Genomic DNA, 9,813 nt, shown 5'->3' with positions numbered 1-9,813 from the left:
AGTGTGCTTAGATAAGGAAATATCTTGTCTTCACTGACGTCAAAGTCTAATGAGGCATTGCTTCTGCCGTGTAAGAAAATTTAGACAGAAGACAGGCAGGAAAAGAGCCTGATCTTCTAGCTGTAATCCTACGAATATTGCTTAGCTATATATAAAAGGAGTTACTCTTCTGAGTAAAACCTAGGATCAAGCTCAGTGAAGGATGCGTTTTGTATGTGAAGGACTTCTTACTAAGAAATTTATTTTCAGGTTAGCTATAAATGCCAAATATTGTGAAGTTAAAAATCAAATATGTTAAAGACTGCTCTGATTGAAGATCATGAACAAATTGTTCATTAAGTTGAAAGTTCAAAATGCAATTTTTTTTTTTAATAAAGTATCACAATATGCATTAGTATTTCTAGTGATGCACAGAGTATTTTCTCCTCCTGTTACTCTGCGGAGGAGGGCTGTGAAACAACAGTTGTTCCTTCCTCTTAAAGGCTGGAGTGCTCCCTATGGAGCAGTTATATTTATGTGTACTGTTTAGGGTGGTTCCCCCCCCAGGCCCCAAGGAGCTTTAGAATACTTAGCTGAGTCACTTGGACAGACATTACAAAATATTTATGTCAGTATTTTCAGTAGTATAGGATAGAATAAAGAAGAATCTCAGTGGCAAAACACTACTGTTACATGCTTAAAATGTTTTACAGAGGAGCCATAAGTTTTCTATTTCTTATTGAACAGAGAGAAGATAAGAGAAGCCTCTTCTGGCACTAATTTGCCATTTATTCCTATTTGGATCATAACATTTTGATAATTAGAAGTAAATTACTGGAGTAGGTTTTTAAAAAATTCAAAATTAAAATCCTGCCTCCTTTCTGCCCTGAAAGAATATTTAGAAATCAGCCCTATGATACTCCAGGGTCCTAGGCTCCTTTACACGGTGCCAGACAGTTTCTGACATAGGTGTTTTATAACATCTTGACACCTCAGGTCATGTAGAAAGTATTGATGTAGGGATGTTCCTCCCCAGATACACTAATTGTGGTTTCTGCTTGGAGTAAGTATTTTAATGTAATGACAGTCATACAGGCATTTTGCATTTTATGCAGTACATACTACTGCGGAGATGCCCAAGCCAGCAAGAGACCATGCTAGCTCCTGAACTGAAAGAATACAGCAGCACTAACACACTGCGCTGCTGCATTCTGTATAGGGCAGTGTTTGAGTTAATAAAGTCTGCTAGTTAATTAGGGATAATAAACACTTCCGAAAAATTTATTTACTCAAGCACAGTGATACATGGATGTCCCTGCACTGATCTCAGGATCTGATCTTCATACTAATGGATACAACTAAGTTGTAAAAGCTATATCATGAGAGTTTGTTTGAAGAAAATCAGCTATGGGCTAAACATCTTTTTTACCGTCACTATGATGGCAGAAATCAAGAACCTTCCAACATACAGTGAGTATCTTTGGAGAATGGTGAGTATATCATATCAGAATTTTTCTTTCTTTCCTTTTCATTCCCTCCTATGGCTACAGGGATAAAGGGTATCCAATAGACCTTAATTACTTTCCATGGGAAATGTTAATTAGCCAACTTAGTAAGTTCATAGTGTGCTAAAAATGCATTAAAAAGAATAAGAGGTGTATTTATAGCAGATTTTTATCAAAATCCTCTCTCTTTCCTTTGACAGTCAGAATTGATCCAAATTCTCTAGCTCATAATTATGGATAATTACAAAAAAAGATAATTTTGAATATCTATTGATTCCATACAAATGTCTGAAATACCACTTTTCTTCTTAAGGCAACAAGAGGATTGAATGTTTCCTATGCATTGTGGATTGACCCCATCAGCAGCTAAACCCCATTTACTCACTGCCTCCACAGCAGGACAGGTGAGCAAATAAGATCAGCAAAAGTGAGAAAACTTAGGGGCTGAAATAAAGACAATTGAACTGGAAATGGAGAGAGGAAATAAAAAATGCTCCTACAAGTGACATGAAAATAGTAGCTGACTGCTTCCCACAAATAGATCAATGCCTCACCAGTCTCTGAGCAATGGATATCTCCCAGATCAAGCTCTTTGTCCACATTTTTTATTTCTGGTTTCAATATTATACAGGATGGAATCAGCCAGCTCAGTCCAGGTGTCTGGGTTTTGTCTCCTACCACTGTCTCGGCCACCCCAGACTTTCTGTGGTTGTAGTCTAAAAAAACCTTGATGTTGTGAGAGCACTGCTAGGTAGCAGACAAAATGCTAGTTATCATCACCACTGCTCTAGTCACAAATCCAATACATGGCAACAAATGGTCTGCTGTGAAGACAATTAATACTATCCCAGCCAGACACAGTAAGCAATGCTTTAGTTATAAATACTTCCTGCCAAGAACCTCTAAAGTAATTTTGGAAGAAGGCAGGGAAAGATGCTGTGAGATACTGAGCTTCTCTTAAGATAATGATCTGCAAGTAAAAGTGTTTACCTTGGGCCTCTTGCTATTGATTACTTGCGTAACTGTACACAAACAAGGTAACACCAAAAATGACAAGACGTTTGAATGTATGGAGAGACAAAGAGTGTTTCATGCCTCAGACCAGCTAAATATAGGCTATCTGGATGACAGAAGATGCTGATCTTCCTATACAATATATATCGTGTCTTGGCCTGATTTTTTTTATCTTGCTTAGTGCAGTGTCAGCTTAGTGACCAAAGGAGGGTGTTGTGTGGCTTTCAGAAGATTTTGATTATTTTCTCCCTTTTCTTGAAAACTTCCTTTGTGGTGTTGCTCCATAAGATGACGTCATCAGCATTTCGTAAGTGTTCATGAACTTCCTCCTGTTCCAGTGCAGTCTGGATCAGCCCATGGTAAAGGGTAGGGCTGTCTTCCCACTCCTGGGGTAGTTGATTCCAGCTGCACCATCACCCTTCCAAGTGAAAACAAAATGTGGCCTGCACATTGCCACCAAAGGGACTGAGAAAAGTGCATTGGCAATATCAATTGTAGATACCACTTGGCTGTCTTTGACTCCAGTTCATGTAATGTCTGGCATGGCAGTATTCAGCAGTGGCATGACTTCATTCAGGCCATGATAATCCACTGTAAGTCACTGATAACCTTTAGGGTCCTTGAAGTACCTTCTCCTGAGGTAGTCTATACCAAAGATGCACAGAACCTCTGGTCCAGTCACAGTAGTGTGCTTTTGCCACTCATTCCAGTTAGGCTCACTTCAGCCTCCAATACAATTAGCTTTTGGGATCTCCCTGTCACTCCAGAAATACAGATTGGTTCTGCCCCTTTTTAACTTCATGGCATTAGGGGACACTGTGCTGCAGTGTACACTCCTCCACCTGGCTGGAAACAGGGCCTCTCTAGTCATAGTACTGGTCATAGTATTCATTGATTGCTTCTAGTACGAGTGAATTAGAAGTCACTTTATTAAGGACAGAACTAAGATCAGCTCATCTAACCTGCCTAGGGAACTGTCCACTGCAAACTGGAGGAACAATTTTCCTAGAAGGATCCTCTTTCGCCATGTTTTTATCTTGCAGTTCATATAACTGTGCCTCTGCAGTTGAGGTGGGTTTTCCATCAGACTTCCTCATATCTTCTCCGTGGTCATGCCAGTAAAACCACAAGATGGCACACGGTGTGCACCCACTATATCCCCTCTTTCAAGCAGAGGAACACTTACTTCTAATAGCCAAGATACAGGTCCATGCAGGTGGGAAGTAGGACATATTGTCTTTGAATTCCTAGAACTTCTGGGACAGTTTTTCAACAGCTAAGACACTAGACCATTGTGACAAATAGAGATTTTCTTCATATTGTCAAAGTAGGACAGACAGCCCATACACTGCTGGTATGGGCTGCTTCATCTGCCCTGGCCGTTGCTGCCAGTGTGTTGGCATATAATGATGGGATACTCTGTACACATTTTTTCCACATAAGTCACAAGAACTTGACATCATCTGGACTTTGCGATAACTGCTTGTTGTCCAGGTCAGTGTTTGTCTGAACCCTTCTTTTCTTTTGGCTCAAAGCTTGCTTTCTGAGGTATGTTTTGTGATAAGACTCTTACTTACCAAGGAGGCAAATGGTGGGTGTCGCCATGTGGCAATCAACATCACTGTGTGAACATTCGAAAGCATTTCCTTCAGGGCTGTTTGCCCCAGGAAGAGAGTGCTCAGGAGTGTTTACTGGCGGAAGATCTGGCCTGTGACCAAGTAGCGCCAGCTTGGTATGGGAGACTGGGGAATGCTACCATCGTATCCTGTGAAAAACAGGATGCGGGTGGGCACCTCCCTGCTCCCTCTCATCTGCTGGCAAGGCCCGGAAGATGGGTTTTCTGCTGAGATCCCAAAGCCAGAAGCTGCCACTCCAGAGAGAGCTGACTCAACCACTAACTGTCACTCCAAAGAGAGCTGACTCGACCAATTTGGACTTATAAATCAGTTTGTACTGCTGTTGGAGGTCGTCGTCAACCAAAGGGGTCGTCGACCAAAGGGGTCGTCAACCAAAGAGGTTGGCAACCGAACAACAAGCCCTGATGACCCATCACCCAAGAAGATCAACGTCGGCGCTACAAACAACGCTGGACCCCTGATGGTGACTATCTCTCTTGCTTTCTACAAAGACTCCTTGCTTTTTTTTTATCTCTTTTCTATCGCCCACCTTCCCTTCCCCATCTCCCTAAGCTACTAGGATTTGTAATAAACTGGTCAGGCTAACATTTGACCCATTGTGTCTTAATCTCGCCGTCGTGTATACATATATTAAAAGAACCCCTTCTCCCTCCTGTAAATTGGAGCGAGACAGTATTATACATCACCTCTAGCACAGATAATTCCCTCAGGTACTGGATACCCTTCTCCATGGTTGTACATTTGTCTGGGTAACAGACTAGATCTTCCTTGAAGGGCTGTTTTTCTTTCACTGATGACAAGAGTTGCCTCCACGGAGTAAAGGCTTATGTCTCTTTTCCAATTGCTTGGTCAATGCCCTCTTTCCTAGAATGGGATCTCAGATGTCTGATTTTACTGACCACTGAGTCTGAGCTATTGGCCCATTATCTCAGCATTGGAGCAGCCTGGTGACAGTATTCAGGTAAGATGACGGCTGAAGTAGAATCATAGGGTCACCAAATCATAGATGGAATAATAGAATCATAGAATTGTTTGAGTTAGAAGGGATCTTCAAATGTCATCTAGTCCAACCACCATGCAATGAACAGGGACATCTACAGCTCTCCCATAGTTAAGGGTCAGACAGTTATAGCCTCTGTTCTGAGTTCTTCCTCTTCCTCCTCCCATTCATGTGATGACCCTGCTTCATCTTCATCTTCATCTTCATCTTCATCTTCATCTTCATCTTCATCTTCATCTTCATCTTCATCTTCATCTTCTTCCATTCAGGAGTTTATTTCTTTACTAAACTAGCTGACATTCACAGCCATGTTTTATTTCTTTTGTGTAGGAGTGACTGATACTAGCGCAGGTTGGTTCTCTGGTTGAAAGTCTGTCACAGTGAGGGGAGAAGCAGAAGGGCCTGTTGCAAGGGTTAGAGCAATGACTAGGCGTGTCATGGGAACTGGAGTGACCACACAGCTAGTTGTGAGAGTTAGAGCAACAACAGGCCCTGTCGTGAGTGTTGGAGAAACAGCAGGGCTCATCACTTGGGCTGGAGCAACCACAGAGCCTGTCACATCATCACCTGACCCACAGACCTTCTCTTCCTCTCAAGGGCCTGCCCCCGGCATGTTGCAGTGATTTGTGTCTCTCTAGAATTGCCAGAGTGACAGCACACTTTTTATTAGCTTTTCAGGACTCTGCAATTGTTCAGGGATGAAGTTTGAAAACACTGGAGGTGCCCACTGTCTGAGGTACCTGCCCATGCTATCTCACACTCCCTGCTACTCATAACTAGCTGGCCCCAGGGCAGATCTCTGCATGGTAATCTTAGACTGTTTAACTTTAAACAAGACCTAGAACATATTCAGGAGCATTAGGAATATTCTGGTTTGAACATACTGACGGTATTCAAAATTCTCAAGAGATTGTAACTAGCCTGGAGAAGGGGAAGCTGTAGGAGCAGAAACAGAGGAAAGTGTTCCCTCTTATTTCACCCAATTGACTGGCTCCCCATGGAGAAAAGATGCACATGCTAATAGTTTCTGGGGGATGGTTCCTGAAGTACAGAGATGGTAGCAATGTCAAATAAAAATACCAGATTAGTCTCACAACCAGTAATTTTATCATCTCATAAGCCAGTGTTACATACTACAGCAAAATGATCATTTTAATCCAGTCCCCAGAGATGGTAAACAGTATGACAGGTAAGGTGGTAAATAACATGAATCCAAGAAAAAAAAATCTCTGAAAAAAAAACCAAAACACAAAAACCTTAACATTGTGAACAGCAACTGTTAGCCTACTATAATGCCTATAACAATTCTACTTTAACACACTCTAATAAGATCTGCTGTTATCTGAATGCTTTGGACCCCATGCAGAGTGCCAAGGAATTGTTGTGGTTTAACTCAGAAGGCAGCTTGGCACCACACTTGTCCTACGGCACCCCAAGAAGAATGGAGTCAGACAAGGGGACTTATTTCTGAAATAACCTCACAGACACCTGGGCCAAAGAGCACAACACAGAATGGGCCTATCGTATCCCCTACCATGTACATGCCTGAGGGAAAATTGAATGATACTCTCCCCAGAGTGCAACACGGAAAAGAATCCAAAAAGAAAACAGAAACCCCAGGGGCTGATTTAAAGACAATTTAACAGGACAGAAAAGGAAGGAGAAATAATAATTATGATAAGACAATATACACAACAAGTGGTACACAGTGTTGTTGCTCACCACTTACTGAATGATGCACAGCCTGTTCCCATGAAGCAGCCCATCCTGACAACCAGCTTCCCTAGTTTTTATTGGTCTGCATGATGTCAGATGGCATGGAATATCTCTTTGGCCTGCTTATGTTAGCTGTCCTGGTTCTGTTCTCTCCAACCTTACTGTGCACCCCCTGCCTCCTCACTGGCAAGGCAGTGTAAGGAACTGAAAAGTCCTTGATTTAGTGTAAGTACGGCTCTGCAACCGTTAAAACATCAGTGTGTTATCAACATTATCCTCAAACTCAATCCAAAACACAGTAGCATACCAGCTGTTATGAAGAAAGTTAACTCTATCCCAGGAAAAAACAGGACACATACATAGCTAAGATCATAATTTCAAAATATAATGGATTCAGAACTACTGATTTAAATAAAAAACTTTCTGGTCTGATGATCTGTATTCCAAAAAGGAAACTAAGTCCTCTGTATGGAACAGATTCTGACAGTTTTACGATCATTTTTCTTCAATATTTTCTTGTGTATTCAATTAGCCTTTAAGTGACTACCTTATGTACTTCATCGTATAGAAATGACAAGTAATGAAAATATGCAAAGTTAAAAATAAACAAAACATATTGCAGTGACATTTGTTCTTGTTGCCTTCACACAGAGAGCTTTTTATATTCTCTTTCTATAAGACCCAGGATCATAAATTTCCCAGTGGTTATTCACCCAGTGTTTATTCACCTACAGAGAAACCCAATGACTTTAAGGCAGCATAAAAGTTAGCCCTGGCTTTATCTCAGATTCCTGTTTTCAAAATGTTAGTACAATTCTTTACATAGTGGACACATTCTACTGACAAATATGTGAGATATCCCAGTGCTATTGTTCTCGTAAGGCAGATTAAGGCCTATTAGTGCACTCTTGGCCTTGATGGTACCAAGGTAAATAAGGGAAAATTATCTGGTGACTAAAATTCTACACAAATTTCAGTGGAAGAGCAAGGGTCAGACGACTCTGTACTCAGTTTAGATCTCTGCATGTCCGGGTTTAACCTGGCAAGCAGATAAGTACCGTACCTGCACTCTGCCACCAAAGGAACTCAGAAAAATGCACTGGTGATACAAGTTGTGGCATACCACTTTGTTGGCTTTGACTCCAGTTTGTGTTATAGTTCAAGCATGTCCATCAAGGCAACACTCAGTGGTGGCGCGACTTCATTAAAGCCACAGCAGTCCACTGTTAGCCTCTCCAGTCTTAACTGGACTTTTGCACTGGCCATATGGGGTAATTGAAGGGTGAGAGAGTCATGATGATCACTCCTTGGTACTCCAGTTGGCAAATTGTCATGGTTTTGTGATTTTTTGTTGTTGGTATTCCACATCGTAACATCATGTAAAGCACTGTCAGTTTAAGAGTTTATATCCTGTTTTCTGCGGACTGCCTTTCAGGGTGCTTGGTTTTCGGAGGAGGAGGGGAGCAGCTGAATTCGCCAGGGGTCTTTGCGTCTGGAGGGGGGTGGTGAGGCTGCTTAACGGACAAGGAGTTCTCTCCGTATGCGGCGGCGAAGCACGTGGTCCCTCTGCAGCTCATGGAGTAAGAATCTCAGCTTTGAACTCTCTCTCCTCTGATTTATTAGCCTCAATTTCGATATCATCTTTAGTAAATTAATGTTCCTTCTCAGATTGTTGCAGCTGTTTTATTGTAGACCCATCTGTGGTTTCCCTACCCTTCCCCTTTTCCCTTTGTGTTCCCCAGGGCATGGGTCCACGGGTCCCCTGCCGCATTAGCCACCAGACCGGTCTGGGCCAGTCACTAAACTGCAGACACTTTTTTTTCTCCTTTCTCTCTTTTCCGGGCCGGCAGGCCTGTGGGCCTGCAGTCCCCCTGTCATGGACACAGATCCATAGATAAGGCCGTGGCACAAATTAGATAATGGACGGAAATCAAGGAGGCTCAGCTAGTGTGATGTTGGCTAGAGCACCTCTCTTATACTCAAGTAAGCTCCAGAAGTCCGGGAAATGGAGCATAAAAATAGGGACCTGTACAAGTCTAGGGGGAGGGCCTTTCTCTCCACACCTGACACCCCCACTGGCAGGTGTGAGGCTGGATCCAGGACTGGTGATCTCTCCCCCCTACCCCTCCCGCCCTCCGTTTTTCTCTCTTTCCTCTTAAAGTTGCTAAGACGCGGTTTCCCAAAAGTTGTTAAGTAAGTCAAGGCTTACTTTGATTTCCCATAAAACTGCACAGCTTAGGTAGATATAATTCTGAGAGGCCCAGCACCTGCTGGATAGCAGTTCTATAGAGATTTCCCTTTAAAGCTGATATTCAGGTGTGGTCTGTGTTCTTTCATCTTAATCCATTCCAAGGGGATTCACAAATGTTACTCATTCCTCCCTCCCCAGAGGTGGGGTGCAACACTCAGGAAGGAGGATATTTCCAGACTGATAATGGAAGACGTTTCTGAAAAGCACCAGGATAAAGCTGACAGAAGAGGGATGGGAAAGATTGGCCGGATGTTCCCGAATCGAGGAGAATGCCAAACCCAATTTCTGCATAACGTGCTAGTGAAAAACCTACAGTTTATTGGTGAAGAAACAGAGGAAATATATAATAAGAGTTGATTTAATCAAAGAAAAGGAAAGATCTGTGCATTAATGTCAAATGTAGAGCATAAAAGGAGGACAGGAATGAAGGGGAAGGTACAGCAAATTAGGAACAGGAAAACGAAGAGGAAGGTGCAGAAATTAGGAAGAGGAAAAGAAGGTAGTATCTTGACACAGGGGTGGGTGCATTGGGGGTGGACAGCCCATGGTGATGTCCCCGAGCAACAGGCTGTGACATCATCAGCTGATGGACTGTGACTGTGCAGTCCTCACTACTCACACTGGGGTGCCAGCCAAGCCTGGCTCAGTCTGGCTCGTTCCTGGACCCTGCTGAGCAGCTCTGCGAGGCTTGGAGGTTGAGCAAGGCTTTGG

Source organism: Numida meleagris, chromosome Z (assembly GCF_002078875.1).
Source record: "Numida meleagris isolate 19003 breed g44 Domestic line chromosome Z, NumMel1.0, whole genome shotgun sequence".
NCBI lineage: Eukaryota > Metazoa > Chordata > Aves > Galliformes > Numididae > Numida > Numida meleagris.
This window is presented reverse-complemented; position numbering follows the sequence as displayed.